At 37.1% G+C, this 27,821-nt stretch overlaps 1 protein-coding gene across 4 annotated transcripts in view; it reads left to right on the top strand.

Moving 5' to 3' along the window:
* The first annotated feature begins 22,252 nt into the window (after positions 1–22,252).
* TFPI (tissue factor pathway inhibitor) overlaps positions 22,253–27,821 on the top strand; it is a 91,542-nt gene continuing 85,973 nt past the window's right edge. For all 4 annotated transcript variants that reach the window (XM_085321747.1, XM_085321779.1, XM_085321756.1 and 1 more), the window contains exons 1-2: positions 22,253–22,479; positions 23,542–23,602. The gene's annotated coding sequence lies outside the window, so the exon portion shown is untranslated. The remainder of the gene's footprint in view (positions 22,480–23,541; positions 23,603–27,821) is intronic.

Consider the following 27,821-nt stretch of genomic DNA (forward strand, 5'->3'; position numbering starts at 1 on the left):
CTGCATCATCTGCTGAGTTACTAGATGTGTATTTACCCTTTCTTAAGGTTGATTGTTTTCGGTCAGCTGGGTGCTGTAAATATTCATCCTGGAACAGAATTGCTTGTTGACAGCTTTTAGTCCAATTAATCCTGTAGTTGAGAAGATGCCTGGGTGGGGGGAGGACCTGTTTGTTTTATTCTTGTTTTGTGTGTGTGTGTGTTTTTTTTTTCCCTGCTCTGCTCTGTTAAATTTCTGATAGGTACCACAGAAAGAGATAAGCAATTCTAAACGTTCAGTTTATCAGGCTCCCTGACCTTTCTCTGTGCCTTACGCTGTATTTGAATATTGAAGCAAATAAGTGGYTCTCCACATAGCTGTGCAGTCCAACTTTGGTAACTCATGCATGCATTTGACAGTGTGCATTRCTGGGATCCTAAGTGCCTCATCTCTGCTTTGGACTTGTCTGCCTCTAGCATGGCCATTAAAACTTTGCCAGCTACAGACAGCAGTAGAAACCTCTTTTGAGACAGTGACAGCTTTGCCTGTCAAAGGTGAGCATATTTATGAGCACAAGAGATCAGAGGACAGGATTTTGTCCACAATTATAGTCCGGGAATTAATTGCTTGTGGGTAACTATTTCTAGGAGACTCTTACTTCCTTTGCATTCAAAACAAAAAGAAGTATGAAAATCCCCAAATAGAGCATACCTGACCTATCTTAGAAACCTTCATATTCACTCCTGATGTGACTATTTTGTGAAGTGTATTCATGTTTCCATATAAGGCTGTTAGTGTTACTGAAGTATTTTTGTTCTTCTTTAAAATGTTTGTAACTGCCAGTGACCTTAAAAATGAACAGGAAAAATGAAGGCTGAAACTGTTTTTTTTCCCTTCATTTAGTACAGTTCTCCAGCTGATTATAGTGTTATAAAGATTATTATATATAATAATCWGAGATTATTATTATAGTTTAGAAGTCGGGGTAGTTGTTTGCAGTTTCAGAAAGTCTATCTAGAAAACAAGTCACAAACTTATGATTAAGCTTTATTTAAAACTAATTATTTCAATTTTTGACAGCTGACAAAAGAAAAACACTCTTCTTGTGTTTTCAGTTAGTCATCATCTAAATACATAAAAACTATCTTCTGATAAAGAGAAAAGTGCAAAATCACTAGTGTGGTTTATTGCTGGGAGACTAAGTCATGGGTGCCCCATGCTTACCAGCATCGTCTCCGTAGGTCACAAGAGCAAGGCCTTCAGCAGCTGCGTTGCCTCCTAGAGTCGTCAGGAGTCCACCAGAGACTTGCAGCATTTACTGGAGAGCAGTGATGCCCTTGGCTGTAACAGGACCATTTCAATCAAGCGTTCCTCCGGTTTGCACTAATGCTCTGTACGGTTACCTCAGCTAGTGGGAAGCTTTTGGCTTCCCAAGGAGGCATCAACCATAGTGAGCAGATCCACATGCTGACTGAAACCTTGAAACTGTAAGAGGGAGAAAAATGAAAACCCAACCCCTCCTTGTCCACTTCCTGGTATCTGGGGAGACCTGGCCCCCAGCTGTATTTTTTTTTTCTCAGTCTTAAAGATGCCCGTGGACTTGGAAAGCCTTTACCAATTAAGATGTTTATTACAGCCATTTTGATAGTTTCTCTTCCTTAACAGATCATTCCTATGAAAAGTGATCTGTGGAACTCCTTCGTTAGCTACTTTCTAACAAAATATAACAAAGTTTATCGCAGAATCAAGCATGATGATGATCTTTAGTTTAGTTTGTCAGARTATCTTTACTGCTCCATGAAGAATAATATCAACAAAGTAGTTTATTTTGTATTAAGAAAATTTATTTGCTCTCAATGTGTCATTTCACTGGAGAAACACGGTGCTCATTCACTTCTGYATCATTAGCTATCTAAAAAAGATTAATTGGCCTAAGAAGTTCATGTTTCAAAATAGATTCCAAATTACTCTTTATTCTCTGTATGTTTCTTCTGTTTTTCCCAGACTTTTTATTTTCTGTGACAGAAGCATCGCTATTTTTAGTGAAAGGTAGCAATGGAAAACAAATTGAAACAAGCAAGCAGTTGTAAACCTTTCTAACATTGATCAGTGCGTTCCATTAATTTTTTACTTTCATGTAGATTTTAAATTGTTTCCCCAAGACTGCCAGTGTGTTTACTGCTCAAAGAGAGAAACCTCTTGAGTGGCTTCCGCACTTTCTTGTGAGCACCATTCCTGCTTGTCACCCCTCTGTTGTTCTGACAACGCAATAGCAACTAGTGGAGCCATTCGTGATTCAGTGGCACTGAGTTCTTCACTCTTGGTGTGAGCTTTGGTACTCATAGTTAGAGAAGAAATTATTGATATATATTAGGAATCATAAAATTTTATCTTCTTTGAGTAATGTAATTTTTATTCTCTAGTATAGGATTAAACATCTGTTTTGTATAGATTCAATGGAGTGCAACTGAACTGCAAAGATCAACCAGGTACCACCTGTCAGCTGAGCTACTGTAACTAAGTATATGCAAGCTTTTTTCTGGTCTCAAATCTGACAAAGAATGATCCTTTTTTGTAGAAGCACCTTCACTGAAAAAGCGTTCTTCAGCTCACCCTGTAAGCAAGCCAAGCTGGCATAGTTATGAAGTTATGCTGTCTGTAAGAAACGGCAATTTGTTGTCCTGCCTCAGTGCAATTGTGTTGCAGTCTGCTCCGATGGTTTCTGTGGGTGCACTTTTTAAAACAGCTTTCATGATATGCAAGTATGTTTASAGCAGTAGACAACCTCATAATTTTGTAGCATAATCTTTTACTGTTTTATATTTTTTCATCCCTCTCTTCTATCAATGTACCAATATACAAAACATTTGTATGTTCAATTGATAGCCTTCTTAAATGTTCTTTAAGGCTAAATAAGCACTACAATTAGATTTCTATTGGTTACACAGAATAMTTTTTTTTTCGGAAAATGTGTGCTTTTGAATTCTCTTTTAGTAGAGAGATACTGATGATAGAGCTACAGGAGTCTAGCTATGACTTCATGATCATTTAAATTCGTGTATGAGCTTCAGCCAGTGTCATTCACTCTTCCACACTTAATAGTTTGGAATATTTTGCACTTCACACTATGGCCGAAAGCCTTCTAGATCAGATAACACAGAATAACATAACAACGCTTAGAAATTCAGGCTAAGGAAAACACTAAATGCTGGCTTTTGCAAGCTTTTGTTTATGTTAATCCTATGTTGCTGATCCTTTAAGAGTCTCTTCCTTATTTAGTGCAAACTCAAGCAATTTAGCATAAAGAACTTTTATTGGTGACTTTGTATAGGAATGCTGATGCCGTGCTTACACAGTCGCGTTTAGTATCTCCACTGAGAGRTGCTAAGCCTACTCTTAGTTTTGTATGATCTGTCAATATTCTGTTCCAGTGCAAAGCTGAACCGTCCGTTTCAGCTTAGCTCTTCCTTCACTCTGCTGCATTGTCGAATGGTGCTTTAAGCAAACTTGTTTGAATTTGCACTAGGAGTCGCATAGGAGCAGGCAGTCTGAGGCTGACCTTTTCTGCCTTGCAGCATTTAGTTGCTACTGACAGCTGAGGTGCAATACCAGACTTTCTACTAAGTTAAATACAAAAGCAGCAGGGGCCAGAAAGATAGATCTGGATTCAGGCCAACATCAGGCCAATCACTTATCACAGACTTTGTCAGATAAAACATATGTTGTGTGTGTGCATGAATTTGAGAATGCTATTCTACAAATCAAGAACAGCATTAAGTTTTTAAATATCAAAATAATATAATGAGAATAAGTCTGTAAACAGAAAAAAGGCTCTTTTTCTTGTTAAGTACTGCTCCACATTCTTTAGCATGCTCTTTTTTATGCTTAGTGCAAGATGCCACATAAGTCATGAGTTTTGCAATAATTAGCAAAAGTGCCACTGAGGTCTGTTGCAGAGGTGTATAAATGCTCAAGTTTGGTAACCCATTTGCTGAACTTCTTTTTCAACACAAAAGAGGAATAGACAGGGGGGCTTTTCTTGCTTAACTAGGTTTAATCAAATTCGACGCCTCTCCTATTGAATGGTACAGATAGAAATGATTTATTTAGCTTATGGCATTCATTCTGTAATCAAAGAAATTCAGCCTGAACCCTGTCAGCTCAGACAACCTTGCACGGCCCCATCGTATTTGTCATATAGTTATATAGATTATTTTCAGTTTATCGGTAACAGTATCTAGCTATGTAGCCCCCAAAGATGTGTGTACCATCCAGTATGTGTAAAACTAAAGCACATATCCACTGGCATGCTACGAAGGTATCGGTCTTTTACTGAGAGCAATAAGGGCATATTCTGGGATTAAGCAAAGCAGTGTTTACCTATCACTCAAGAGTTGCAAATTCTGTACTTCTACAATCTGATACTAGTTTATTCTCTGTCCTTTGACACCCCCCCCACTACCTAAATATGATTTTTCACCTAAAATCATGTTAGGGAGGCTTGGAACTGTTGAAAGATTAAGTCTTGGGCAGCTGGCCAACAGAAAAGCTACAAGGAGTGCATCGCAAGGTCTCTTAGACAGGTGCTCAGAACATGGGTGTTCTGTAGGGAGATGCGATTTAGAGAGGCACAGAGTTGCTTTCTCATAGACTAACAAGTGATGTTAGGAGTGGGGCTTGTTTTTTGCTGCTTTAGTCTGCATCAACCTTTATTCTTCAGTCTTTTTTTTTTTCCTCATCACTTTGCTGATTGTGTTTAACTTTTTCCTGTCTCTCTTACCATTTCTTTGATAGTCCTGGTCTGTAGGATGAATTAGCACTTCTGACCCTAGTATCTGAAATCACCGTAGTTCTGTAAATTAAGAACAAATCATAATTTAACTGGAAGATTGATGTAGCAGCAGGCAGGCAGAGTAAGCTGACTTAAATTACAGTGAGCGCATATTTTATTCATTGCCTGAAGTAGGACAGAAAGCCATTATCTGGGCACTTTATAGTAATGACAGTAGCTTTTTCAGTGCATTTCTGCATAAGATTAAAAGATGATGGTTTTGATTGTATTCGTCTTTCTAATTTTGAAGGATTGGTTTCTTTGTTTACTGTTTGAAGTGACCAATCTGTGGAGTAAAGCAGGCTTTTGAGATAGAGCTGGGAAAAGCAAGAGAGATTACCCATAAGGTCTCTTTGACTTGAAGGAAACAACATCTGTCACCCTCTAAAGCAATTTCAGTGCTTTTGTAACTGTGCAAGGAGAGTTTTACTTATGCAAAAGCAGTTCTGCTCTTATCAGTACATGTCAGGAAGATTTGTAGCATTTGGGTCATCAAAAGAAACTGAGCRATCAAATGTATGCAACAGTAACACCAAAAAAGGTGTGAGGAAAAATACGCTGCTGTTCTCCATAGTTTACTGCACAAGAGTCTCAGGAAGAGGTTTGTCAGGCAAACGAAACAGGATTAAGTTCCTTTGACTTTCTTTACAGCTAGGAAGCCCTCAGTCTTTCAGCCTACTCACGTGTTCAAGAAGGCCTGATCTATGTAGAACTCCTTCTGTGTCTGTAATCTAGGTTTACGTGGGGGCAATTCAGAAGAGCAAAGAGATGGGATAGGATATGGCATACCTAACAGGAGTCTTGCTGAGGAGCATCATGGAATGAATTCACAGTTACGATGAAACCAGTGTCAAATCCAAGTTTATAGCTAATTTGAGATTATGTATCAGGAGCTCCCAAAGGAGCTCTAAAGAGGGGTTGCATACAATTCTGGGTGTCTTAAAGTTTCCATTTTTTTTTTTAACGCTATATTTGTGGATATGGTCTATTTAGGCTGTACACAAAGCAGCTCTGACGTGGAATGAGGTGTTTTAAACCTTTAATATCACACCAGCTGATTGACAAATTTTGAGGTTCTTCCATGATCGCAGCATCAGAAATCTAGAGGGAGTATGGAAAATATTATATAAATTGCAGTTAGTCTTAAAGGTTATGTATGATTTTTCAGTTGGATATAAAAATTTGTGTTGTCTGCATATGGTCTCAGATAGGTCATGCTATTTCCTGGACAGATTTTCTATTTAATCTTCCAGAAACTAGGCTGAAGTAAGGAAATGTAGGTCTCAGATGTCAAAAAATGATTTTATTTTGACTCTTCTTGTTTTGGTTGCCAAGAATGGAATTKGCATTGGAAAAAACAGAACAGTATTTAAAAAAAAATAGATTGGGTTTATTTATGCTGATCCCTTAGGAAGTTTCTGACTCCCTCAGCCAAATTAATTTTGTCAGAGGTTTATGCACTGACCCTATTCTGTCTTAAGGCTGGTTTTGAACTTCAGTGTGCTTTCCTTCATGTTTATACTTTCTTTGCCTTGCTGGCATAGAACAATGCTAAACTTAGTCTAATTCATATGTGGGATCTCTGGTTTCCAAACTCTAAGGATTTTTTTTTCTCATAAAATAGTTTCATAACATGTGTTGTTGCGGTTTTAATGGATTAAGAATGTGGGCAAGGCAAGATGAGTTTGTCTTTAGATTGACTCAAATGGTGTTTAATTCATTTTGGTTTAGTGGCGTTCTCCTTTCCCCTTCCCATCCCTGGGGCATGCTGGTGGACTGTCAGCAGACAAAAGCTTAAAGGCTATCTACTGTTGGATGCTTGATTTTAAAGGGATTACAACCTAGAAGTTTAAATGGGAACATGTTATCTGTAGTTTTAAAAGGGGTATTGGAATCAAGGTTTGACTCTTAGCTTGACAATGTGTAGCGTGCTCATCAGAGTTTAACTCAGGAAAAAGATTGGAATGGGAATAGGAATTAGTGTATATGGAAAACTGGATATTTGACTATAAAGTTTTTTTCCTTCTCCTGTGTTCCAGATGCTGAACATTCAACTACATCTGCTGTGTGATGCTTTGTTTGCTCAGATTCAAAATAAGTTGAAAAGGATGTTGGGGACAGCTGGATGTGAAAAGTATTCTTAAATATTTCTAACATACTGAAAGTAGAAAGTATGAGAAAGCCCAGCTTAACATGTTATGTGGCATGTTACAGGAAAGGAACAGTGCTAGTAAATACTTGAAGTGCAGGTTCTCTTGTTTGAATTTTCTAAATTCTTGAGTTGACAAARCTTGGATTGGTTTTTGGGTTGACGCTTATGGCAGATAGAGGGACATCTATTCACCTACCTATAAAAAATAGCTGTATTTATAGGCAGATAATTCTAGGCAGGTAAATTGGAAGGAACAAGAAGGCTGTGAAATGCTAGTTACATTTAAGGACACCACACACTCTTGAATAACTTTGCAGCATGTTTCAGTTTATGCAATACAATTTCCTGTTCCTTTCATTTCAGTTGCTGCAATGCAAATGCAGCAAAATAATGTCAGGTTATGTTTGATTGCTCTTTAAYGCTCTCTGATGTGATGTCATCAGATGTGTTCACCTTTGGCACCTCTCACTATCACTCTTAACTGCAAAATCAAAATTCAGCCTGAGTATGCACTGTGCCTGCCAAGTTTCCTCTTTAAACTGAATTAGTATTCATATATAGCACATTAACCATTTACTTGCAGAGACATAAAAATTTAGTTGGAAGATCATGTGTTTAAATTATCTAACAGTAACATTCCATTTACAAAAAAAAATCACCTTGCTGAAAGTAAGATAAGGAAGAAAAAAAACTAAGTAAAAAAAAACCCTTGTTTTGTGCTGCTTTATGTAGTACACCTAACCTTGTTTTTTTGCATGGTGCCCAGTGCAGGGCATGACACCTCAGGTTGGCATCCAAAGAGATCAGTACTCTGCCCAAGGAAGGCTCCTTGGAGCTGGCCAGCAGGCRCGTGGGGAGGCTACAGACATGTTGGCCAGCCAGCCTCCCTCCGAGATTTCCGCTCCTCCCCAGCACCAGGAAAGCCACCCACGCCACGGGACTGCCTGGCCTGAAAAGGGCTGCTCACGTCCTTTCTTCCAGGCAACTGGGCAGGGCTTGTTCAGCTGTTTGCTTCTGAAGAAGGTGATGTTGGCAGAAGAGCAGTGAATTCATGGTTAGAGCAGAGAGGAGGAGACGTAGCTGCAATATCTCCTCGCAGTGTTCAGGCACCCCTGGCGTCATGGGAGCGCACTAACCATGAAGCTCTAAGTGCTTCTCAGCCTGGGTGCTGAGCTGGAATTAARATTACCATTTACTTTCTTTATGCATTTGTAGCTTATGAAAGTTTTTCCAGTATATGTTGTTTTACAAATACTTCAAAAAATAGGCTGAAGATAGCCTGAAGGCACTTGACAGAGCCTTAGCATCATAATAACTTTTTTTTTTAAAGGAAAAAAAAAAGATGGTATTGCAGGTGATTAGAATAAATGTTGAAATGGGGACAGCACTGTGACAGATGGACTTTTAAATTCTTGAGGAAACTCACCCTGGAGAAATGCTGTGGTCGAAGTCCTGTTGACTGGCCACACTGTGGCCACCTTTGCAGGCAGCATTCTGGCCTCAGATATCACCTCCTGCCCCTGGTTGGGGGAAACAGAAATTTCACTGAGTCGCAAACTCAGGGCACAGCAGTTCTAGTACGCTTGATGGCTGTGTGTGTTTTGATTGATGAATTGGGGTATCTTTCTTTGATATTTTACACCTATTTGTGACCCATGTTGCCATCAGGCAGCTTGCACCTGCCTCAGGAAAGAGGTCCATCTGTGGGTAGGTGGCCTCCAAACACTAGTCTGTCTTGTTGGGATGGGTTTTTCTAGTAAGATAATAACCAGTATATAGAGCTTTTTCAGAGTATTTTTGGTTCCTTTTTTGCAGCAGTGCATCAACCGATAAGTATTTCAGCCTAAGGAACCTGAAGCTAGTTAGTGGCTTTGTGGGCAGAGGGCTCTTTGGCTTTTGTGCTGTGCCTTGTGAAATGGTGCAGTTCTAACCCAGTAAATAGCATAAGAGTACTAGCCCATTTGGAGACTCGGCCTCACTTTATAAATGGAGCTGTGAATGATTAGATTGTAATTGTTTCTCAAGAAAAACAGTTGTCGAAAGAATAAATGTAGGGAAGAAGGCTAGACTGTTTTAAGTGCTCATTTTTCATTTGATTAGAAGTTATAATTAATGGAGTTAGCCCACAGAATCTTTTTAATCTGTCCCTGGCCTGCATAAATCATCAGCATTGTCTGAAGCCATTTGAATTTTAAGAACTTTTTTGTTAAGACAAATGAACTATACTTTTAAAATTATTTTCAGTCTGATCTTGTTCTCTTGCACTGTTTAGCCACTGACTGCAGTGTCAGGAAAACTGGATATAACACTTTCTCCTACAGTGACACCATGACTTCAGTAGAGTTATGCAGCAATTTGCTCGAGTATTTCGCTATTAGTCACAAACTTACAGCTCCTGATGGTGGTTTTTTCCTTTCCACTCTGTTCCCTCCGTTCTGTTCCCTCATTTGGCCTGCTGTTCGGTTCCCACTAGCGTTATCCAGAAACCTGAGTYTGAGTTGCATTTTTTCCCACAATGCTTTGTCGTTGGCAAGTAAAAATAACAGAMCTGTCTTTTAAATAAATAAAAAATTCTTATTGTCTACGTGTTCTGAAATGGCTCTAGGGATTTATTTGACTTAAATTCTAGGGAGGGGAAAGTGTTAGTAGGAGAAAGTTTCCATGTTCAACCTCTGTTTGAAATGCAGTTTTTGAGAAAGTTGAGAAAAAACATAAGGAGGGGCTTAGACACAAGCTGAGTAGCAATTTAGATTATTTATTTCATTAAAATCAAGAAGATACTGTGTTTATAGCTGTACCCTTGAAAACAGATGCTGTTATCCTGATAATCTCTGTGATTTGGCAACTATTTACTTTTTCTTATCCAAATGCAATACTCAGATCTGTATGGAAAAAAAAAATACTTCCAAGTGCCTTTATGTATACCTGAATGCAAAGAGGAAAAACAGGTCATTTGAAACCAGTTCTTGATGCTAAATTGTTCTGTTTTCCTGTGCTAGTGTCAGCTTTGTAAATCTTATTATATCTCTAAACTTCAGGAAGAGCCCAGAGCACTCTGCCAAGAGTACATATTCATCACTTGCTCTAGACACAAATGTTTTCCTTATCACTCAGAAGAAAAACAACTCTTACTCAAGTAACTGGTAGCCTTTTATTCTCAGCTGCAGAAAACCTAAAATATTGCAAGCTGGCTACCCGCTTGATTTCCCTCTACGGTTTGGTCTCTTTGTAAAATAAATATGCCCTTTGAGAAATGCAGCATCTGCTTAATGCATTTGGAAACAAYTATGATTTGCAGCTTATTTTCCTACAAGAAATAAAAAGTTTCCCTAAGTGAGTTTAGATTCAAGTGATGTTAAAGCCAGCACCATCCAGTTTCAAGAGTACAGAAATCTTTTCTTAGTTTTGGTTTCAAAGCACTGCCTCTGTGCCATTTCCTCAAAGCCAGAATTTTTTAGTTAACAAAAGTTGTTATTGGAAATGGTTAATGGCCTTCCACCCCAAATTCATAAATTCTGCTGCTGCCCAATTCTCTCCGTTCCTGGAACGGGGGCCCCGGCTGCAGGCAGAGCCCGAGCCCAGGGCAGGCAGGCTCTGCCCTGAACACAGGCAGCAACAGCGGCTGAAAGACAAGGCAGAGGAGAAGACCTATCTTCTAACTTCTTGTAGGTCCACAGAGATCCATGAAAAACAGAAGACTTACTGTCCCCACTACTGCCCTACAAGCCGTAGCTCTTGTTCCCTGGATTTTCCCCAGCTGAGTGTTAAATCTTGGCTTCCCTGTCTTCTAGCAGTGTTCAGGATCAGCACACCCTCACTCCCTTGGCCACAGCGGAGTCAGAAATGGGTGTAATTTCTGGCTACCATAATAAATAATCTGCTGACCTGGAAAAAGCTGGAAAATTGCTAGCAGTTAAAGGCACTTAAAGGTATTTTGCAACTTCTGCCTCATAGAAACCCTTGCAACCTGTGAACCAGCTGTTCTCCTCATGCCCTTCTTCCCCTTCTTGCATTGCAGAAAGGCTATGCTGCTCCCTTAGGGTTTTTTTTTTTTCTTATTTTTTTTTCTAGTGCTTTGCAATGTTCTTTATTTTATACCCTCAAAAGCTGTTGTGAGATGCAATTTGAATTGTGCTGCTTATCCCAACTACTGGCCCCATGGGACCAGACTGCCTACACTGCTACTAGCTATATGCATCTCTGTCACAGGCCTCCCATATCATGAAACTGAATATTTGCTTGAGCAGAGTMGGGAACAACCATAAAAAACAGGAAAAAAATCCGGAGAAAATCCAGTTTATCCTGATGGTCRCTGCTGCTTATTTCAGAAGAGTATTGTTAGCGAGTATTGTTACGGAAACCAAYTCACTTGTGTTGTCTCATGAATGGCAAAGCAGTTTCTGGATCCAGTTCTTCTCCACGTGGTATCTTTATGTATATATTTAGGGGATTTCTACTTTACTTGTCTGTCTTAACAACAGTGTATTTTTCTAAAGCTTTCGYCTTTCTTATTTTCTTTCTCTGAATAGAGGATCAATTAATTTAATTCCCAGCACTTSCAGGTTTTCCTTGTATTAGTGAGATAAATGTGTTTTATAGAAGAAACTTTAGAATGAATATGGATATATGAAACACTTCCTACAAAACARGGTTCCGTGTTGTGTGGAACAGTCATCTTTTTAAAGCCAAACTAACCCTCCTTTAAAATGCTGAAGTAAGTAGTTTATGTATTATTAATAGTAAAATTGTAATTATTAAATTATAATTTTATTGTAATAAGAAACATTTCCCTTTTTGGTATTTTGCTCTTCATTTTGGTTATGYGTGCAAAAACTCTTATAAATATTGTATGAATGAAACACCCAGTAYTGAGTATCCAATGTTTTTCTGAAGCTAAAGTTCACTAATCTGCAGACTGCTTTATATTGTCTGTTTTATGCTGAATGTGTCTTCTGAGAGTTTCTTCTTCAGCGTCTTGCTCTATGGAGCAGATAACACTTTCTTTATCTTCCTTATAAAATAATCTGACTGATACAGGACACTTGCACATCATCCTGTAAAATGTATTTTGATGCATATTTTAAGTTTTTATATATAATTTTTAATACAAAGCAAAGATAAATGAGACCTCAGTGACTTAATCTTTTTTTTTTTTCCTATGAGAATTGCTGTGTTTCATATTTCTTTTTATGTGGAGCAAATTAGAAATTGTAAGATTTCCTGTAAGATTGCAATCTGAAGTAGCCACTAATTTCAGGGGGAGCTCTACTTTTAAACTGATTATGCCATATTGTCCTATGTCTTGAAAATGTTGCATATATTCTGGTATATTCTACTCCTGCATGAAGAAAATTAATTACGATTGCCTATGTTGAGGCTTACAAAGAAATACTGTGAGGTTCAACATGTATAGTGACAGATATATTTAAGGACAGCAGTTAGAACAGACACTTTATATATACACTTTTTGGTTTTTTTTTTTTTCAAGAATTGGATAAAACTTGGGTATTGTCAAAGGAATTTTTCTATATAGCTCATCAGAACAGCAGGGTGAAGCCTTCAAAAGAAACCTCTCAATTCCTTCTGTGCTAACAGAAGCCCAGAGGGACCTTGGCCTGCTCTGTAATGAGCAGCTCGCTTGTTTTGAAGCCCAGCGTTGCAGAGGGTATGTATTTCAGAGATTTACTGTGGTAAGGGGATATGCAGGTTGCTGTGTAGCACTCTGATGCGTTTGCAGGACATTAGTGATTGCCATAATGTGCACAGCTGTAATTGATAGTTCTCTACCGCTCTGATGTTTRTGCTATGGTAGGGGTAGAGATTTAATACATCTTTTTGGCCCTGAGGAATATTTCCATGGTAAAGAGAGAGAAATGACAGTCAGAGCCCTAGGGACAGCTGATATCAAGACAGATGTCAGATATGCTAGGTAATCAAAAATAAAGATCAATAAAGAATATACAGAGAGAGAGCATGAAGCATAGGGGGTGATTGCTTTTGTTCTCTGCCAGTTTGCCAGCTGTGCTTTACTGTTGGTCTTGCTGTGCTGTTGTTGTCTTCTATACCTTCTTGTTTGCTTCCTTCCCCCCTCCCCCCAAAAAAAAAAAAAAAAAAAAAAAAAAAAAAAAAAAAAAAACACTTTTACTGAAAACAACATGTCCATAAAGAGTTCCCACCCCTGGGCAGTGAAACTAGATATTTTATGGAAGCCAATAGGGGAGGGGAAAAAAGGAGATGGAATCTATTTGTTCAGAGTATGTCCGGGTGTGAATCCGGGTTGGTGAATTTCCTGAATTTTCCTTGTATGAGAAGCTTTGAACATGTTATCAGTTATCAGAAATTATTTTAGAGTATGACCTTACAAATCATTTTACTTTGTATAGAGAGGAAAGCCCTAATGATAACCTGCTACTATTCAATGTTTTCAGATAGACTTCTACTTATAGAGTAAATTTATTATTGCAGTTTCAGGAGCCTAATTTTATAATGCACTGTTTTCTGGTGACTGGATGCAAAAAAACAATTGGGCACGTTTCTCTCAGCAGTTGCATAGCTTTATCTTGAAGACTTGTCAAGTGTGCATTTGATTGTTCTGCCAATAACTTTAAATCTAAATCCAAGTAACACGGTAATATATAATATTTGCAGTAGTTCTCTGTCAAAACATTTTTATAATGAGTAAYATTAATGTTAATATTCACTTATACACCTGCTACTGAGACAATATTATGAGAAGCTTGTATCAATCAACAAAGCAATTCTTGCCAAATATTTTTTCCTACTAAAGTTGAGTAGATACACATCTTTCTTCAGGCAAAGAGTTTATTTCAAAGGTTTCAAACATCACAAAGGAAAGGATTACACAGAGCAGAAGAAATATGCAAAATTTCCAAAAGGCTCAAAGCCCGTTATTTCTGTGAAGATGGATGAGTAGTCATAATACAGCAAACCAAAAGCAAGGACCGCTAGACTATAGGAAGCAATGGGAACTGGGAAAACAAAACAAAACAAAAAAACACACACAAAAAAAATTACCTTACGTAGCGCTGGCATACGAGAGTGTCAGCCCCAACTATTTAGCAATATGATGTATGTTTAAGGGAGAAAAACCATAGATAGGACCACAGCAGTAAACCAACACGCACTGGTTTATGTTTTGTTTGAGCACTAACTAACCTTGTATGAACTGATTACTTGGGTATCGGTGTGTACTAAGCCATGAACATATCTTCTTGTTGTGATAACTTAAGCTTTCTAGATCCAATGAATCTAAATAAAGGCAGTAATTCTTCTGCTCAGGGAAAACAAAGCTTTCAATAAGTCTCAGATCTGAATCACTGTTCTTAATTGGGTGAGTTTGAAATGGAAGTGACAGATTSTCCCTGAAGAATTAAAGCTTTGCTTAGAAGTGTAAGGATAGAGTTAATGTAAACAAAATACATTTCTTCTAGAAGTGACTTCGGCAAGCATACTACAGAGGAAGGGATAGATAAAGGAGTGAGATGAAGCTAGGTGACCTAAAATAACCAACGTTTCAATGAAGCTGCTTCTCAGAGGACAGTACTAATCTGTTTCCCTTAGAATAGCAAAAGTTGACGGAGCAATCAAAAGAACACACTGGGTTTTTAAATTCTCTGACTGTGAGCATCAAATTTATCTGCTGCCAGGAGGAACTCTGAGCTTTTTGTTCCACACACTTAACCTTGGTAACTTAAGTAGTAAAGTTGAATGATGTGGTTATCCAGTTTTGTTTCATCTTTGTTTCACAAGTGTTGTCTTCAAATAATGCCCACTTGCTTAACAGTGAGTCAGAAATTTTCTAGTAATGTCAGTAATTTTTTTCCAATCTGCTTATGATTTTGTGCAAAGATATGCAAGTAGGGAATTGTTTTTATTTAATTTCTAAGTTTTTTTTTTTTTTTTTTTTTTTTTTTTTTTTTTTTTTTTAACACATCTGTATGGATTTTTTTGAGGGACTGGAGTGCCAGTTGGATTATGACACTGAAGTAAGAGCTAAGTTAAATAAAAAGGAAGAAAAATGAGTTCTTTTAAACTAGATTTTTGAAACAATGAGCCTGACTTCCCCTTCCTGGCTTGTGGAGAATCACCTGTTTGATGAGAGAATGCAAAGAGTAAGATATATTAAAGGAAATAATGTGTGTGATTAGCCCAACTTTCTCAGTTTTGAAGACATGGTACTATCCATCACTGCATATGTCTTGTGTAATATCTCTCCTGATAGACCTCAGGACAAGTACAGCATAATGTAAATGCTAATGTTGCTTGGAAGATATTATGTAGAGCAGAGATATGCCTAAAGGTAGAGATTTTGAATGTAGAGAACTTTACCTTAAAACACTCAGGAGTAGATTTACTCATATAAGGAAATTCAGATGCTTGAGCATTTGGGTTTGAGTTGGCAAACTATTTGTGTATCCTTCCATTGAGGATCCTTAATAGAATTATCTTCATTTTAAATGACAAATAGCAAAGCAGGAGATTAGACTTTCTTACTTTTCCGAGTTTCCTGAAAGATTTGAAATGTGGCAGAGTGAAGTATTGTTGACCCTCCATACAAAGGTGTGGCTCTTAAACCTTCAAGATGTATCCAGAAAAAGAAAGTTAGGAATTCAAGCATATACAGCCAAAGGAAATAAAACTTTGCATCTTCCAAGCTTGTAGATTGGGATATTGGGAGATTAAAAAATAATAATAAAGGAAGGACTCAAAGTGTACCCCAAAAATGTAATTTTTTCAGTTAAACTTTACTTATTAAATCAAAACAAAGATAATTCCACGTCCGTATAATGTAGGAATGGCAGAGAAGAGGCAACACCAGGATAAAAGTCTGTCCTTGTCAAAAAGAATAGTCTTGCATGGTTGTTTAAGGAGTATCACTGCCATCTATCATGAAAACCTTGTTAGGAAGAGAAGTTTTACTACCCAGTTTAACAAAAAGAAAATAACTTGCCATAGTGGAAGAGTGCATTAACCCTTTCTCCAGATCCTAATTAAATTCCAATGTTTTTTCTTAATTGGTAACCAAAACTCTGAGGCTGAGTATCTCTGGATGTTTAACTGTGTATGTAAAGCAATAAAAGTATTTATTTCTTTCATAAAATATGTTGTTGCTCCTTGGCATACTCTAGCAAGTAAATCAAATTGAAAGCGTACTTGGAATGAAATTTAAATGTTTATTCCAATTTATCTGTCCTGCCTTTATTTGGTGTAAATCTTGGGAAATTTTTAGAACAAAGATGTTTAAATTGAAGAGAATTGCAACTTATAGGCATTTTTTGCCACAAAATTGTGGTATGTGTTCATGTGGCTGCCCTCTTAATTAGACATCTTTTCAGGAAGATGAAAACTTCCTAGGAATATCTGGTAAAGGAACATTTCAGTAGAACTATTTCCCAAGCAGACACTAAGGCTACCAAGTGTGAAATGAAAATTAGAAAGTCAGTGGACATTGATTTGAATTAACTCACGGTGACCTGGTTTATGCTTCTGGCTTCTGGAAAGATGATTAGGACATAAAAACAACTTTCTGTGAAGGACACTGGACAATTAATGAGCTAGTAATCAAAACAAGAGCAATAAAAGTCTTTAGTTAGGGTCCCTGGAAAACAATTGCACCGCTAAGGTGGCTGCAGCAGGCACTAGCAGGGAATGAAAAGACCAAAAGAGCCTGAAGAGGAAGTGCTTCAAGTTTGGTAGCAGGCACACTGGGACAACTAAATCAAAAAAACTTGTAGCTTTTCAAAGAGATTCAAGAGATTATTTAAGAGCTATATGGTATTGTGCATTGACTTGCCCCTCTGCAAATTAACTGAAGGTCAGATTGTGGAAGAAATGCAAGGAATTTCTGTGTTGTTTCATCTGAAGAGTCTTAGATGTCTGATATAAATGGTTGTGTTGTCAGTGGAGCTGTAACGATTTATATCTATTGAAGATCTGCTACATGGTTCTGGTTGACAGAATGTTTTTCATTGGAAAAAAAAAGCATAAGAAATGTAATGTAAAATCTGGAAGTGGTTCAGATCTTTTAGTCTTGTAAATACGTTCAGTGTTTCAAATGAAAATTGGAGTTTATTTCAGTTTATGGGTTGTGTACTGTACTTCCTTAATTTTATCATCTTTGCATTTTTTATGTTTAGTGAAAAATCCATGATGAAATCACAATATAATTCCAAGAGCAAAGTGTCTGAGTTGGATTCCCCTTTATCCACAGCATTTTAGCTCTGAGATAATAACAGTCTCAGGGAAAGTGAATGCACTAGAAAAGTCGAATGTTGAAATACATGTGTAATATTAATGGTTTAATTGGCTGCAAGATTAGTTGCWTACAAGCACTGCTAGTAGTTTGATTTGTACCCTCTCTTTGGTGGATGTTATTCTATTCATTATTTTAGAAGTTTTCATGAAGCCAGATTTGATATAGACCACATARAAACATTTTAGAAACTCATAGGATTGCTTTCTGGGTTAATTCAGTGGATTTAAATGTATTTTTATAGTTTTTTTTAATAAATTCTACAAATTCTGTAGAAAAAAATATCCATAAATATTGGGGGGGGGAGGGGAAACTGTTAAAAAGCTTTTTAGAAAGTTTCCATAATATTGTGAAGAAAAAGRGTTATAGTTTCTGAGCTGTAGTATGTTGTAAAGACAAAATAAAGAGTTTTTAAAAATGGCAAACCTTATTTTATAGGATTTTTGCCATTTAGATATTTGGTACTGAATGTACCATCACTTGGGAAGGTCTTTATTTGGCAAAATAAGAGTTTCAAACTGATAACCATAAGCTCTGTAATTGAGCTCAACTAATTGTAGTATCAATTTAATATGGTGTTTGTCATTCTCTTCCTGTTTTATTCATGAGCGTTATGGTGGAAACAAAAGCCTTCAGTGTAAACCTCCCTGATTTACGGTGGTGCCTGACACCACTTGATCAGTTATCCTTCGTGTCTGCTTATTGGAGTAGAATAGGAAATAGGAACAAGAAATGACGCCGGTTTTAGCTGTTCAGCGGTATCGTCTTCTCTATCCAGCAGGCTGTAGCCTTGTTGTGAGTTATTTAGGATTTTATAGCCACACCATATTAAAAGGACAGGTTTTCAGCGTGTCGGAACCCATAAAAGGCCTCCACTGACAAGAACAAACGGGCATTCAGTTCCCGTGCAGTACATTCCTGAAGACCTGAAAAAATGCTTTTGACCTGCAATGCCCTCTCAGGACATCTTAATGGAGGAGGTGTAAAAATAAAGGAACGTTTCTGCAACTTCATTTTAAAACAATCCTTTAAATCACTTCTCTCTGTGATTGTAGTGTCTCTGTTGTTGGTCTAAATAATGTTTTGGGGTCTAGTTGTTTTTAAAAATACCAACTTTAAAGTTGCAGGGAACTTCTAATAGYAGAGAAGCTGTTATCTCCAGCTTAATGAGGTCTGTGTACCTATGTGCTTTTAGCACTTGGCAGTAATAGGATGAGGGGAAATAAGTAATTTTAAGTGAGAAAGTAAAGYGGACACTCAATTTGGATTTGGAATGCTTTTATTTGAGTGGCTGTTCTTTGTGCTTTTCTTCTCTAGGTTCAGATTAGGACTCAGGTTGTCGAGAAAAGGTTGAAAAATTCATTTTACAGAAGGTAGAAGTGCCTTAATTTACTTCTGGTAAAACCAGCTAATTTAGCTTAAGCTGGGTAGGCAGGTAATATGAACTAACCAGCATGACTTTGTATCATTGTGGTGCTCTTGTGCTTTTCTCTGCATGCATTATCTGTGAATGTTGTCAGGTTGATGTGCAAGTAAGTTTTGTCTTTTATACATAAATGGGGCGTAAAATGTCTATTGAGGATAAGATGTTTAAGACTGTTTTGGGAATATATATATATATAAATTACAAGCATTATAAAATGATCAGAAATGTGTATGTATATATATATACACACACACATGTAGCAGTATATAGTGATGATAATTTTATATGGTGGGGTACGGGAGACTGTGTGTGTTACAAATATGGGGTGGATCTGCCTATATCTTTTCTCTGAAGTATTCCCAAGACACAGAGGTCTGTGTATATTCTAAAACTGAATTCTATTACAAGTATTATTGGAAAGAATGAAATTCTCTGAAGTAGAGAAAACTCAAAGTGAGACTATAGGGAAATAGAAAGTTTTGAGAGGAAATGTCCCACTAGCTTGTTGTGACTTTTCAAAGCATGTCTCTCCAGGTTTGTTTGCGTTTTAGCAGCTTTTTAATTGCTTCCTGGATCACAGCAAACCTTTGAATCCTTTTTGAGTCCCTAGGTAAAATATCTCTGCTTCTTGCTTTTCTCAAAATTTCTGGCGTGAGCCTGTGCTGCRGGACCTCCACCCTGGCTGCGTCACTTCCTCCCTGCATGATCTTTCTGTGTCTTGCTCTCGGAGAAAGATCCGACTGACTGGACTGCACTAAGCCAAGGCAATCAGGTTGCACAACCACAGCCTCTATTTAAACATAAAAATGTAACATAAAACACAAGGAGAAAAACACCGATGCCTCCCAACCAACCAGAGACTGTCTGTATACAGTCTGCTGTAAAGATGGGCTGAAGAGGTGCAGAGTATTTAAGAGTTTTGAAGAAGCAGGCAGGAGGGCTGCCGGTGTTGCAGGCGTCAGCAAGTTGACATCTAGTCAAGTTGTCGACGGTTCTTTCTTAAATAATGACTAAAAGCCTATAATAATTCTGATCTCTCAAATCTAAAATTTGCAACAATTTAAAAATGTATGCTGTATAACTTCTCATTTTTCTTTGTGTAGGTCTTTTTTTCTCTTGAAAGTTGATAATAGAATAATAGCAAGTTTAACTCTATTTCTAATTAGTTTCATCTTCAGGTATTTGTGTACCAATACAGAAATACAAAGTATCAGAAATAAATGCTGTAATACATACGTATTCTTTTGTATGTTTACATTTTATTTCCCTTGCTATTTAACCACTTAATAGAGGTTCTCTCTGCTTGTCTCTTAAGGTATAAAGCTTTGTTATTATAGCAAAAATCTGAATAGAGGACAAAATCCTAAAATTGTCCCTTAGAGGGAAGTATTTCTGAAAGGCATATTCTCAAAATTGGGCTTATATATTAGTAAAGGGACGGGGATGAAAGAGGAGAGGAGGAAGAAGACAATTTTTGCTTTGATTTAAGACCAGTAGAACTGACAATTCGTAGAGGTCATCGTATACCATCATGGACCTGTAAAGGGATTCAGAGAATCCTCCTGCAAGTACTCCTGTGGGTATTTTTTGTTTGTTTGTTTTTGTTGCTCACTTGCTACGGCTTCTTTAGATAACCTCCTTGGATATTTATTTTAAAAATATACAGACAACGTTCTATTAGTTTAATGTGGACAGAATTGCGATAAAAAACCACAAAGCATAGGATTAAAAGTAAAGCAATGGAAACCACCCCCCCCATCTTTTCCACTTCTATGCTCTTCAGTATATTTTACTTGGACAAAACTGGAATAAATACTAAAGAAAGGCTATGARATGGTATCTGTGAGATAGATAGGATTCTCATATGAGATAGGAGAATAGCAAAATCTGAATTCTGTTCACAAAAACTTTTGTTAGTCCCAGAACGTCTCACTGTGAAATACCTTGTGCATTCTAGCTGCTTTTGTCTTGGGAATCCAAGCGGTATCTAAACGATCCAGAAACAAACCCATTAAAAAGACCATCAATTCAAGCCAAAAGATTAAGTTCTATGCAGAAGGTAAGGCTGGTTCAATTTTTAAAAAAGCTTTCTGTTGCAGTGCAATAGCTCCCAAGATGTTTGCAGGGAGCAGAATACAGCATTTCAGCCAGCAGAACAGCTGTGTACATTTTCAGGCGCTTGGTATTTCAAGTAGTTACTGGCCCCTCATGGGGAGTGAAAAGGCACTAATTCAGYATGAAATGACAAAGATATAGCTATGAAAATGCTGCTGTTTGGTAGGAAAACTCACAGACTAACCTGGCAAACTTTTGGGAATGCTAATGGCTGATAACGCTCCTGATCCAGTCACTGGGGCTATTCCATTATTGACCGTGATAAAAAATAATTTCCCTCATTTTACCTTATTTACCCTTATTTTTTATGCCATTGACTTGTTACCTCAGCATCTCTGCTGTCTTTCAAGCATCARAAGATGCCATTTGTGTTCTCTGAGAGAGGGCTTAGTTACGGGAAGTTCAGCTTCCATCCACGTCGCACCATAACACGGGGAAAAGCAATCAGCTTTACCAAGGTGATTTCTTTGACTGTTATTTAGATGAAAGGTCTTGCCGAAGTATTTGAACTACAGTTGTGCTGAACTACAGTTTGATAATATTGGTCAGAAGAAAGTGTAATCAAGTAAGATTTCTAAAGTTGTATGTCAGTATGCTTGGTAAGAATAAAAAAGTCTTCAACCCTGGTCATTTTGTATTTCAGAAAAGCTCATCATTGCTGTGTTTTAAGCCTTATTAAATGGCACTAAATATCTTGTACAAGCTGCAAAGAGATTTAATTTTGCCACTTTCTTGATAAACAGATACATTTGAGAATATTTGAAAAAGTTAACATCATTTATCTTTAGTCCTCAAGGCATGAAATTGTGGGGTTTTTTTTTATGTTAAGCTGTTAAATATGCTCCATCTCTGATTTCTGTGTTTTGGGGATTATGAAATCTTTCAACTGTTTATATCAATGTTTAAATAAACTGATGCGGCAACACTTTCAAGGCTTGTTGAGGCTACAAGACATATGACAGTGCTCTGTATAAACAGAATGTACAATTCAGCATTTCAAAATATTTCTAGATCAAAATAATGATGTRTAACTTACATATTTTTATATGAAATTTATTTTCCTCTTTTGCTAAGGATAGCTATGTGYATTGAACACACTGTTATGATTTTTTCCCCCTTTTTGTTCCTAAAAAGAGAATTGTCATTGACATTTCCTCAGTTTGGAACACCCCTTTTAGAAAAGGATTCCAATTAATTTACAACTACTGTAAAATTAAAGTGATTCATTTTCATTTAACTGGCTTAAAACCCTCAAAATAAGCAAGAATATTTTGCAACCATCTGAAAGGTAAAGCCTGAAAACAGATTCTTAAAAGTCCAGTAATCCAGATCACCCGAAGTGGAGAATGCTTTTGTGTGAGTTGGGATTTCTGTCTCTTATTCAGCAGAACACTTACCGGTGGATTAGTGCTACAGATTTATCAGATGCTTAATATATTTAAACATGTTTGGTTTTTTTGTTTTGTTTCAGGAGCTTGAGAGGAAAGGTTTTGAAAAATATATTCTGGTGGAGAACATGGTGAAGGTCCTCTGAGAACCTGAGCTAATTCAAACTAGCATAACAGCTGAAATCAGTCATGTGATCAGATGGAAGCTGAATCCTCTCATAGCTTTTCCTACCTCAAAGGAAAGCCTGATGAATGACTCTGTAAAATCAATGGAAGAATTTGCAAATATCACGACGAGTCTCCTGAAACACACAGGTAAATGAACCTAAAGAGTTTTGCAAGGCTGAATGAGGCGTGTCAGTCCAGCACAGATTTGAAACAATTGATTTGTGGATGCTCTCAGGCTAGCAAACTTGAATTATTTAATACTGAAATAAATTTGCCATTGTCTTCTGTTATGAAACATATAACCACTTCTAGTCTATCAACCAGCCTCTCACTCAAGGTTTCACATTTTCCAAAAGTGAATTTTTGTGTTTAATTTAATAAACGACAACAATGCTTCTGGAGGAATAAGGAAGTTTCCTTTTGTTTTGTCTGGTGCAATGTGCTGTCCTTATCCTGATGCTGGGAAAAAGAGGAGCTGTTTAATCTGAAGATACTGTATTAGTTGGCACAGTGGAAAAAAGAAATATATAGGTACCTCTGTCCTTATCATCCGTTGACAAATTCTTGTCAATGCAAGTTGTCACTTGTCTTTCAGAAGCACAATTTAACATGTGGCACAAGAGTTGTATAATTCTTTCTTTTGGAAGAAAATATAAAATCCTAAAGCAAAACTACATAGTTATTTAAATTATTATTATTTGAATAACTCCTTAGGAAAAATATTTTCTACTATCTTAAAGGAAAGACAAGCAACAAAGGAAGAAAACTGATTGTAATGTTGATTGCTATTGGGGGTTTGGGGCTTTTTGGATCCCTGTGCCATTCAGAGCATAAGTATCAAGAAATGAAATAGCTTGCTGGGGATTCTCAGAGCAAATTTAATACAAATAATATTTTGCAAGTGAAAGTGAAAAGAAGTGGATATCTTGTTTGTGATAAAACTGCAAAATATTATTTAATAAAAACAGCACTTTGACTTGAAAGAATTTTCATCACTGAAACTGTTCAATTTAGTTGTTGTTAACTGAGCACTGGCTGTTTTATACATCTGTATTCACTTGAAAATATCTGTGGGTCCTAAAAATTTCACAAAACTTCATGGTGAATGAGGATAATTTTTGTGATAGACAACGTTACTGTTTCTATTATTTTTGTTTGACTATGATTTCTAAGACTGCATTTTACATCTTTCTCATTTTCCTGTTTCAGAATATTAAGTCAAGGAACTTCAAGTGAATGATTGGCAACTGTTACAAGTGGCACACAGCAAGTATGTGTAGTGGGAGCACAGAAYTGATAACAAATCTTGCATGACAGGTGAGAGAAGCAGGGGAGGGAACCCTTGGGGGGAAATGTTCTATCCTAAATGGAAGAATTACCATCTTGGAAAGGATATTAGAAATAAACAGCCAGCCTGCAGAAAATAGAGAAAGATATATGTCCAAGAACACCRTATCTTAAAGGTGAGGGACTGTCAGATTAAGTAATAACTTTCAAAAGACAAACACAGTTATACTTTAGGAGGGAAATTAGAACAGATAAAAATAGTCTTTTGGTCATAAGATAAAAAAGAGTCTCTATGCTTTGATGATAGTGATGAGATTAGAGATGATCAAGATATGTCCCCTAAAGTAAAGGAATACATAACTCAGTTTTCAGTAAGGGTGATAACATAGAGCATGAGGATGGAGGCAGGATAACTAGTGGAAAAAGAAATAGCCATATCTAAAGAAAAAAGGAAATTAATTCAGTCATAGTAAGGATGAGAGGGAGACAGACAATTTCCATTCCACTGAAATTGCAATGAAGCTGCTCTTCAGGAAGATTTCTAATAAATCTATCAAACTGGACATGATGTTGTATGATTGGAGGATAACAAATGTATTTATTTTAAGAACAGTTGAAACTGAGGTAGGAAACTTTTGACCTGCTGGTTTGATTTTAAAAACATCCAAGTTCTATAACAAATTATATAGGAAACAAAAACTTAAAGATATGGAGGTAAGTGGGGGGAAATCAGCAGAGGATTACTAAAGGCTGATCGTGCAAGACTAAATTGATTGCAGCTTAGAGAGAGAAAAAAAAGTGAGATGCATGCCAAGAAAGCTGACCTGCATTTTCCAGATAAAATCTTATCTCTTACATCCACTGTCAGCATACAGTATAAAATATTTAATGACCTATGCAACACATTCTTTCATGCATACATTCTCCTCAAGACAATTACTTCTATGTTTTTGGTGTTTGTAAAGTATGCTAGGCTGAGAAATTGGGAAATAATAAGGCTACATTTATGATATTAATAAGGGTACGTTTACAACTTGTTCTTTTGGCGTTTAACTTAATTAGAGTTAGAATTAGAATTAGAGTTAATTCTAAATCTAATTCTAAACATAACTTACCTTTAAATTTACCACAGTAATTCTTTAAGTACTAAAAGAGTTCTAAAATTTCTCAGGCCTGACTCATATCTTTTTCCTTATTATCCACAGAGGAAATTGCAATTCTGGCAGATATTGAGTGGATTGTGTGTAAATATTAATTGCTATTTGTGTGTGTGTATTTAAAATATGCTTTTGAATCTCTCTGCCAGGTTGGAGTATAAGTATCAAGAGGAGAAATAGTTTGCTGGGGATTTTTAGAGCAACTGTATTATGAAACACACACAAGATGGTTTACTTTTTTTTGTCAGGACATTTTGCTTCCAAAAGGAACAATTAACACATTTTGTAATACAGAGTGAACAGAAAGCCAGTCGCAGTCCTTTAAAACTGAACTTACAGCTGAATTTACTATATGAGAAGTTACTTTAACAAAGATTTTCCCAGTTACATTTCCTATCATTTTGTGATTAAATTTCACATTTTCTCTGTGTAAGGAGCCTTTATTTTTTCTTCAGACTGGAAAGAGGAAACCTAGCAATGCCCTTCCTCTGAATGTTACTGTGTTTCTACACTCATAGCTTACAAATGCTGATTCTTCTTCAGTGACGTATTAGAGCTTTGTTTTCTTTTGTGCTTTTTCTTAGAAATTAAGATTTTTCTGCTTAGAACAAAACAAATGTTTAATTGTGCTACCTGTGGAATTATGTGCTTATAGATCTTGATGCTGTTCAAGTACATATATGGTACTAGATCTAACCCATGGAGAGTGCTGTGTCTCCCACCACATTAATACTTATCTCAGATTCTGCTGTATGTCTCATTCCAGAGCTGTTTGGTTAAGCAAAATATTTGCTTGTAGCTGTTGCTTGTTTAACTAAGAGGTTTAAACATGTGCGACTGCATTGAAATTTTTTAGTCGACCTTAAAGCGCACCTGTCTCTAAAATCTGGTTTTCTGAAGATGTCATATTTTAACTCTAATATGCATAATGGTAATGTAGTTATTTCAAAGATGAGCTAAATCCTGAAACCATGGAACCTGCGTGGGTGTATCTCTCTGTTGCACAGTGTAAAACTCAGATTACTGTGATGAGGACACCACCTGACCGTACTCGATTAATGATATGGTTGTATTGCTTCATTACTGGCAATTTACTGGAAGATCAGCCCTTAAATGCTCATAACTCAGTCATGACAGGATTAAATATTTAATTCTTGGTGAAGAGTCTATGCTCACTGAAAAGGAATATTTATGTAGTAGACTCCTTGCAAAATAACACTGGCAGACACTTGCAGTATATCTGCAGCATTTGTAGTCATTTAAGCTTTCTACACAATTTTTATTAGTGTTCAGCACCTGTTGTTCTTGAAATGAAAACTTGTTGTGAAGGAATTCACGTCCTCCTACGGCCTCTTTTCCTCTGCTCTCCCCGCTCCACAGCTGCACAACTCCTCAAATCCAAACTCTCCCTGTTTTGATGTTWCCTTGACAAGACCGCTGGAAGTGGGAAGGGAGCTCTGACTAGAGCAATTTTGTTGTATGGCTCTTTGTTATTTCAAGTGGTGATGGTCTCACATATAGGATGTGTCTTGATGGGAGATGTGTGGATTGATCTAGTAATATTTGCTCTGGGGTTATGGACAGTTTATTCAGATAATAATAATATCCTGAAATAAACATTTCGGTTTCAGTTGTCTACCCGTAGGTGAGTGAGGCCATTTGAGATTCCCTAGAGCATCCTGCTGGCTTGCCTCTGCAGAGTGCTCCTGCTCCTGTCCACTACACTGGCACAGATGTCTCTCATTCCCCACAGCTTCCCAGCTGGATCTGGATAGATATGTTTAGGCAAGCAAAGTCCTCCCTAAAAACCTTCCTCACTTTCAGCAGGGAAGCACAAAGGATCCCCTTGATTACTGCACCTAACCCCCAACAGTTTAAAGCTAAGAAGCATCCGCAGGTCGTTTGCTCCATCAGTTGACCCAAATCCTGTGCCACAGTGTTTTCTCACTCCCTGCAGCAGCCGAAGACCCACAGTAAGTAACCGGTGGCTGCAGCGGGGGGGGGGTCAGCAAGAGTGATTGCCAGCGTGATGCCAGCAGGGAGTTAGAGAGGGGAGGAGGAAGAGGGAGAGAAAGAGAGAGAGCACTTTGGAGTGGATATTTATAACATAATTGGAACAGTGGGTTCCTGAGGTGGTTAGAGCCTAGTTCTAATGAAGTTTGAATGTTTGGGAGATTCAGTGTGAAATGGCTGCGGAAAATTTTGATTGCATTGGTAGCTGTTTTGTGGTTTATTGTTGGTTTTTAATCTGGTGAGGCTTAACTCTAAAAATCCATTAATTAAAAGAACTCTGGCAATGCTACTGCTGTAGCATCACTTTCTAGATTAAAAAAATGGTAGATAAATATTCCAACATCCAYTTGTGTTCCTTTTAAGTAGGTTTCATACGTTACGTTTTCATCAATGACTCTGCAGTTACTGAAATTTGAAAAGTCAGGTTCATGATTCTGTTTCTTAAGAATGTTAACTTTTCGGAAAAAACAAAAAAAAAAAGAACAAAATACTTTAAAGTCCCAGTATACCAGCCTCCTGATGGAAATGAGATAGTAGATTTTATTTGTGTAGATAAGCCGTGTTTCCAGACCGTAACTGCAGAATGGGTGTGCAAAGGAGGAAGAGACCATCCGCAGTGCAGAGGACTGAACAATTAAAAAAAACAAAACTTGGGTGTCATTCTGAAAAAAACCCATATATATCCTGAGCTGATTTTTCTTCAACAGATAGAAACRCAGTAAGAAACAGGAGTTTATCTTCTGTTTTGTAACATTTGTGTGCAGAGGCAAAATTAACAAGTAACGTAAGCTTTTCACAATATCTGCACAAAAATGGTCCTGTTGAGCCATGTCGTTTACATATATTAATATTCTCTGTGCCTAAGTAGCAGGAGGCTATAATGGAGACTTCAAAATGATACATAGCAAAATATAAACCTGCTTTGCTTAAACCTGCTTATAGACAGTTAAGTTGTAGATGGCCTCCTTGAAGAATTCTAAATGTGTTGTAAACAGGAATGAGAAAAATTGTTTTGTATTTTTTTTTTTTTTT

This window comes from Rhea americana, unplaced genomic scaffold (assembly GCF_003343005.1).
Source record: "Rhea americana isolate MKP2758 unplaced genomic scaffold, rheAme1 scaffold_12, whole genome shotgun sequence".
Lineage (NCBI taxonomy): Eukaryota > Metazoa > Chordata > Aves > Rheiformes > Rheidae > Rhea > Rhea americana.